This window comes from Symsagittifera roscoffensis, chromosome 7 (assembly GCF_963678635.1).
Source record: "Symsagittifera roscoffensis chromosome 7, txSymRosc1.1, whole genome shotgun sequence".
NCBI classification, from domain to species: domain Eukaryota; kingdom Metazoa; phylum Xenacoelomorpha; order Acoela; family Convolutidae; genus Symsagittifera; species Symsagittifera roscoffensis.
This window is the reverse complement of record NC_087068.1, coordinates 50,206,668-50,213,725: the sequence shown is the minus strand read 5'-3', so window position 1 is coordinate 50,213,725 and position 7,058 is coordinate 50,206,668. Positions and strand designations below refer to the sequence as shown.

The following is a 7,058-nucleotide window of genomic DNA, read 5'->3' as shown; positions in this document are numbered from 1 at the left end:
CAGCGAATACTTTGACAAATTTATCTATGGAAAAATTCTACCAAGAATAGAAGCCTTTGTTTGGTATGGGATGATGTTTGATCATTGTCTTTCCAATGATTGAAAAAAATTCAAAAGAATATTTATGGGTGGTTATTCATCAATAAAAGAAGTTTTTTATATTACATGTAAAACATGAAAGCCCTACGGTTAAAAGACCTTTCATCTGAAACGCTCTTTCGTAAGAATTTGAAATACATTTTGACCGTATATCAATTAATAATTTCAAGACAATTTGTTTTTTTGATCTTCTAAATTTCTTTCCATGGGTCTCTGCATTAACTGTTGGTTTTTTTCTTGGTATGATAAATTGTTACAGTTTGATACTTTGTTCTGGTAATTATCGCATTCGTTTGATAAACAGTCGCTATAAACAGTCATTGATTATCCGGGTCCTATGTTTCTACTTTAAAAAACAAGAAAAAGCTATTGTTCACCCACTCTATTTTGGTCGAGAAAGTCGAAACGTGTCAAACTTTAGTCCAAAAATCAAAACAAATCCAAAGTGGGCAGAAAAAACTCGAGCCATTTTTCACGAGTCGAGACAAAAAAGCCAAGGTCATTTAGTCGAAAAAATTAAAACATATCGAAATTTGGTCGAGATCACTTTCACCTCGACTTTTTTAAATTGAGCACCCCGAAGTTAGGACGAGCTAGCGTTGCTGTACAATTGCAACCGTTTACTTAGGCTTCTGGCTTTTGTTGACTGCTTCACATCGAATCCTTTTATATCTGACTCTTGAAAATTTTTAAGCTAAGTTTCTCCTTATTTTTTGTTCCGACTGCTAAAGAAAGTGAGGAACATATAACATTTATATATCTTTTCATTTTCATACCAACTCTACAAAGAAAACTTAATGACTGTGTGCCTGAGTCCAATTATAAAAAAAGCAGCTCTAATTATTTTTGAAATCGAAGAGTTCGAAAATTGTCACTTTGGCCATGCTCTGGACTAATCTATGCGCGCGCTGTTAAAATTTTCTTCATGATGCTGAAAGCAAAATGAAATTTTCTTAGGCGTTGCGAAATATCCCGCTCTATAACGATGTTCCTGATTGAATTGTGGCTCTCTAACTGGTCCTCTTAACTTCGTGCTCCAAAAACTTTCGAACAATTTGGAGTTTGTTTAATATTGTCCAAAGTTTATAGTTTTTCAATATTTGCCACAACGTACGAGTACTCTTGCATTTAATGAAAGTTTTTCAAGACCAATTAAGGAGCAGTTGGAACATTCAGGGCTTTGTCCTGAAAAATGAGCTGTCATGTTGCTTCTTATGATATGTAGTTGAAATTTTGTAATGGTTTTGATTTTTATATTTCGAGCCTTTGTCAGTAGCTTTTTTAGGGTCATTGGCTTTGGTTGTGTCTGTCATATTAGAAAATGTACAGTAAACTTCTATGAAACAGGAAAAAGGCAGTTAGAAATTTCAGGGTGTTCTTAGCGGTTTTGTTTTAATTTTTCTAATATTCTCAGCAAATAGGGTTTTTAAAGAGGTCACAAAAGAATTGGTATTCAATGATACCCTCTACCCTCAATTGGTAAAAAAAAAGTGAATTAAATCGATTTAATTGCAAAAAAGCAATCACAAAAAATTGATAAATCATTTGAAAAAATTTATATTGGAATGGTTGGAAAAAAATGCAATTAGGACTGAAAAATTTTCAAACACGTCAAAAGAAACAAAAAAGACAAAAAATTTCTCAATTTTTTCAAAGAAAAACTGCAGAAATCTTAGTTATTCAAAATTTTGTCAAAATATTTTATGTTTCCAAGACGGTAACTCTCGGTTGGAGTTGTTTATCCAGCAATAATTCCAAAATGATTCGTAAATCATTTACGGAAAACTATGGTTCCGTTTATACCAACATAATTTAAACCAGTTAAAAATAATTTCTGGCAACCAGAAAAAAACTCAAAATTTTCTTAAGCCAAAATTGACATTCAAAGTATGTTTTTTGGCTAACAAAATAGAAATGAGCTGGAGTTAGAGAAAGCCTGTGAAAACCGACACGAGCTAAATTTGACTCTCCGTTTAATACCCGCCTTAAGTCCTACTCCATCTGATTTTGTTGAACTGTAGTTTGAGAGCGTTGTTGAGGAGATCGAGCATATGATTGGCCGATTAGACGCTGAACAGTTTCTGTCGGATAAAACTGATACATTTGACTCATACTGTCAAATAAAACACATTCAAAAAGAATTGAAAGAGCCTAGTAGTGGGCAGCCAAAGTTTCTCATGAATCTTGGGAATCATTCACAAGATGCAGCAGAAAGTTTGATACGAAATACGAGTGCCGTTGAAGGTTGTCATCTTGAAGTAACAGAATTTTGTCAATGAAGCCACCCAAGCTTCCTCACCTTCCTGAACGGGGTTCATTGTGAGCAAACAAAATGGGGGAAATTGGAACCAAAGTTGGAAGAAATATCGTGATATCCATAGGAAAATCCAAAATGATTCCAGTGAAACGTAAAAAGACCGTGTTATTGTATATTCATACGCACTAACTAAATTAAATTTTTTCGCCTTGTTGAATTGTTGATATACCCTGAAATAAAAAGTCGGCTGTTTATTGCAGTTTGAGTTATTTTGTTGAAAAAAAAACTTTTTTATTTCTTAGAAACCGTAGAGGGTCCACTTTCTGAGAGGTGATAGAGACCAATACTTCATAAACTTTAATTTTTTTCTTCGCTCTCCCCTCCCCTCCCCCTCCTTATATACTGGCGTGTCTAGTATGCGCGGTTTTGCAGGCCGGGGCAGTACTTGAACTTTTCCTTTAATGATTTCAAAAAACAAAATTCACTTCTTCATGTTTTGATGTCTTGAGATCTCGATTAGGAATTTTGAATGAGCCTTTTTTGATTCAACAATTAATTTAAGGAATTACCTATTTTTTCGAACTTTTTTTGTTCAGCACAAACGTCTTTTTAGGCTGCCACTTTTTTGTTCGAGGATATTATAGAATCTGAGAAAAGTCAATTCTTCAAAACGTGGGACAAGATTTTTTCGGACAAGTTGTCATGCAACTTTTTTTGTCATTTTTTGTGTTACAGCTATCTTTTTTTAGAAAGTTTTGAAAACAAAAAAAAGTTCCGTTGATAATGAAAGATTCGATTGTAACCCGGAAAATTACAAACCAATTTCTTTTTTTTCCCGCGTTGGGTAAAATGAAAGACTAATTTTCAATAAAATGAACGAATTTTTCGAGAATCAAAAAATTCTACAGATTTTACAGCTTGGCTTTAGACAAGGACGAAATTTATTTGATGCGGTTGTGTCACTTATCGAAAGCATTCTTCCTGAGTGGGATAAAAAATCAATGCAATGTATTTTTTTTATCTTAAAAAAGCATTTGACACTGTTGATCATATACAAGTTCTAGAACATATTACTCTTATGGAGTGCGTGATCCCAATTTCGAATTTTTGACAGCCTTCCTTGAAAACAGAATATAGTTTATGTATATAAGTAATCGTAATTCATCAAGGAAAAAAATTCTTAAGGAGTGCCATAGGGCTCAGTTCTTTTGATTATCTTCATAAATGATTTATCCTCGAGTCAACAAAATACTCATAATTTTTCTACTGCTGACGACACAATAATTTTGCCATTATATTTTCTGCAGTAATTGACTCATAAGCTTAAAAGCACTAAACAGCGCTAAACGAAACTGACTTTGGCTGAAAGAAAACAATCTCACCCTCAAAACTGATAAAGAAAAACAATGAATTTCAACAAATCAAAACTGAAGTTTGTTATCGAAGCGCGAATGAATCAAAGTGATATCGAAAACAGGAAACTCGATGGTACTTAGGAATAACAAAAAAAAACAATGTCTTGAGTTTTTCAAACTACGTTTCTATTCTCAGGCATAAAAGCAAACCAATTTTGCGGTTTATTCTATTAAAAAAGGAAAGTCATAAATAAGAAATAGTTGATACGTGTAGACAAAGCATTTGTTCAACCTATTGTTTAATATAGAGTTTCAATATGTTAAATAATTTGCTTTATATTAGATTCGACTCAATAAGATGTATGGGAAAACACTCAAAGAACGTATACATCTACTGAGCTTCTCTGTGAATTTTTTTAAGAATTCAAAAAAGTCCAAAAAAAGTTCCCACTTGATACTTTACGAAAAGTAATATTTGATGAAGGCCTCAGTCAAATATCAAAACAAAAAAACTCGCAAAAATTGAAGACCGGTACAAATTTTAAAGCAAAAAACTCACCGGAGTTAACGATAAGAAAAATGCTCAATTGTAATTTGGAATAAATAAAGAACGCCATTTTCTAAACATCTTCTTTTTCAACAGTGAAGGTCTATTAAACATAATATACAGCTAGGAATCTGGAAAAAAAACCTCGCAACCGGTTAGATTTAAAACTTCCTTTTTTGGAGTTTTTTGCGTTTTGGTCGATACCAATTAAAATCGGAGTAAGATAATTGAGAAAACAGTTTAATTTTCCCGCACATAGAAGTCTTAAAACGGACCAGAAGGTCTCATGGCTATCTCTCAAGCTAATGTTTTTATGACTGCATGTGCAGTTTTAAAACAAGCATTACTAGTGTACCTGCCTAAAAACGGTTTATAATATGATTATGATTAAAAAAACTGTCCAAAAATTTTTTGATCACGAAAATTGTTTACACAATAACTACAAGAAATTAATGTAAGATATCAATTAAACATTATATATAACTAGTGATTATAATCCACTATACTTAGCTAATGATTTTACAAAATTGATTTTCGCACCCAGGTGCATCATTTTCTTGATTAGTTTTAGACTTGCTGTGCATGAGATTTGCTACGTTTGCTAAGTATGTTTTCCGACCTCGTCTCGAAACATTCGATTTTTTTTCAGCCATTTTTTTTGTTTTTTTTTTTTACGAATGCGTTTTGACTACCTCGCAAAAAACTCAGGTAGAAATCAACTGTGTATCTTTTTAAAGCCCTCTTCGTTAGATTCGGATTATTTTAAGAAACTAATAAATTAATTGTCTAAATGTCGAGAAACAAAAGAAAAATTTGATTTTTTTTGTTTTGATTAATTGTGGTCGGAACAATTTCGACATTCATTTTTTTTGCCTTTTGCCAAATATGACTTTGTTGGGATTCTGTTTTTTTTTGTGGTCAGACCTAAAACAAGGTTTTGTTAACAAATTGAATGATTCAAAATCAAGCAAAAATTACGTTCAAAATTGGCCGTAAAATAAGCAAAAAAATTGACTGATTGAAATTTTATGATATGATGAGCGAAATTTCAAGCAGCGTAATCAATTTATAATTATCGGTTAAATTTGATCTGACCAAATCTTAACCGAATAAATAGGAATTGTCAGGATTACACGCAATGGTTCAAAACGTATGAGTTTTTCAAAAAGTATGAGTTGATTTCTGGGCCAAATTATTTCGTTATTTCTTTTCTTAAATAAAAAATGGTTCCAAACCTTATAGTTTAAAAAGTTTTTTGTACTTGAACCACTGTTCGATATTTGAGCTCATGAAATCGATACCTTCTGAATTGTATTGAGAAAAAAGTATTCATAAGCGGTCCAATTAATAAAACAAACCCGAGCGATAACACGCAGTTCTTTTCTGCAAAAATGAGAGCAATAAATTACATTAGGCAGAAAAACTGGACGCTTACATGAATGGATATATAGTCTGGAAACTGAGTAAGACCGATCGCATCAGGGCGAAGCTTAAAAATTTCTAACTTTTTATCTAACAATTTTATCCAAACACAATTTGTGACCACTTGACCTAACTTAGACATTTAGCGTGATTCAAATATTTTCCCCACCCATTTTTCCTCTTACGTTACCTGTCAAAAGAACACCTCTAATTAGGGCGCAGTGTTCCCAATTGGCAGTTTTCAAACCGCCTAACTTGACAAGAAAGGCTCGCAGGTGAACTGTCATTCTAGTTTTTTTTAACCGCACGGCACTAATACCTTGAAGTCAACCCGGGAATATGCGCATCCATCAAAAGAGCTCTCATTAATTCAAATGTTCCTGGTCGATATATAATTTCATCTTTCTCAAAAAATTTTGCTCCCTCAGAACAGGTAACTTTGTTTTTTCACCCTTAAGTGATAAAATACCTATTAAAGCGCGCTTAGAGTTCAGCGGTTCTAATCAACAAAGCTAAAATTTTCTCGAAGATCATATCCTAGCGGCGAGATCCATCAAATAAAGCTTAAAGGGATTAACTATGTTGCAATATTGGAGTCTTTTCAGTTGTGATTCCATTTTTTGAAGATAATTTTCAAAGCTTTGTAGTGTGGGCAAAACCGTCTGGGCAAAACCGTGTGGGCCAAACCGTGTGGGCAAAACCGTGTGGGCAAAATCGTGCGGGGCAAAACTTTGCTATTTTTCAATTTAACGCTGGGCAATTGTGCCATAAAAAAGGAATTGCTTTCTTTACAAAAAATATTAGAAAAAAAATATATATTTTTAATTCCCTGCAATAATTTTACAATAGTGGGAATTTTCTGCACTCATTCTGCAGCAAATCGCCTTTTGCTTGGGTGTCTCTATATATTGAAAGACATTGTTCATAAAAATCTTAGGCTACAATCATCTAACAAGAATGTTTAGGTTAGTTTCACATATGAGTTTTGAAATATAAAATCACGGTGTCCAGAGAGCAAATGTTTCAAACAGGCGGCTCATCAAATTTTTGCGAGTTTTCTGAGTTTTTTTCTTCAGCTTTGAGACCCTTGTCAATCTTAATACACACTGAAACTGCAGCAGCCAACACAAGTCCAATTGCTAGGCCCATAATAAGTTTGAAAAAAAATGGTTTTGTCGGTATAACAAGAGTATCTTCTTCATATTCGTCATATTCAGTGCCAGAAAATAAAGTCGGGTCTATTAATTGTTTTACTGGTAATTGCGTCTCAAAATCTTAATTAGTACAAATCAGATTTTACAATTGAAGAGGGAAAATTTTTGCTTCGGCCGCTTTGAGCTGAACAGTTTTGGTTTTTTGAGCAACTTTTTTTAAAGAA

General features: G+C 33.0%; 1 protein-coding gene across 2 annotated transcripts in view; it reads right to left on the bottom strand.

Moving 5' to 3' along the window:
- Positions 1-7,058, bottom strand: part of LOC134851603 (uncharacterized) — a 155,262-nt gene that overhangs the window by 130,731 nt on the left and 17,473 nt on the right. The gene's annotated exons all lie outside the window — the stretch shown is intronic.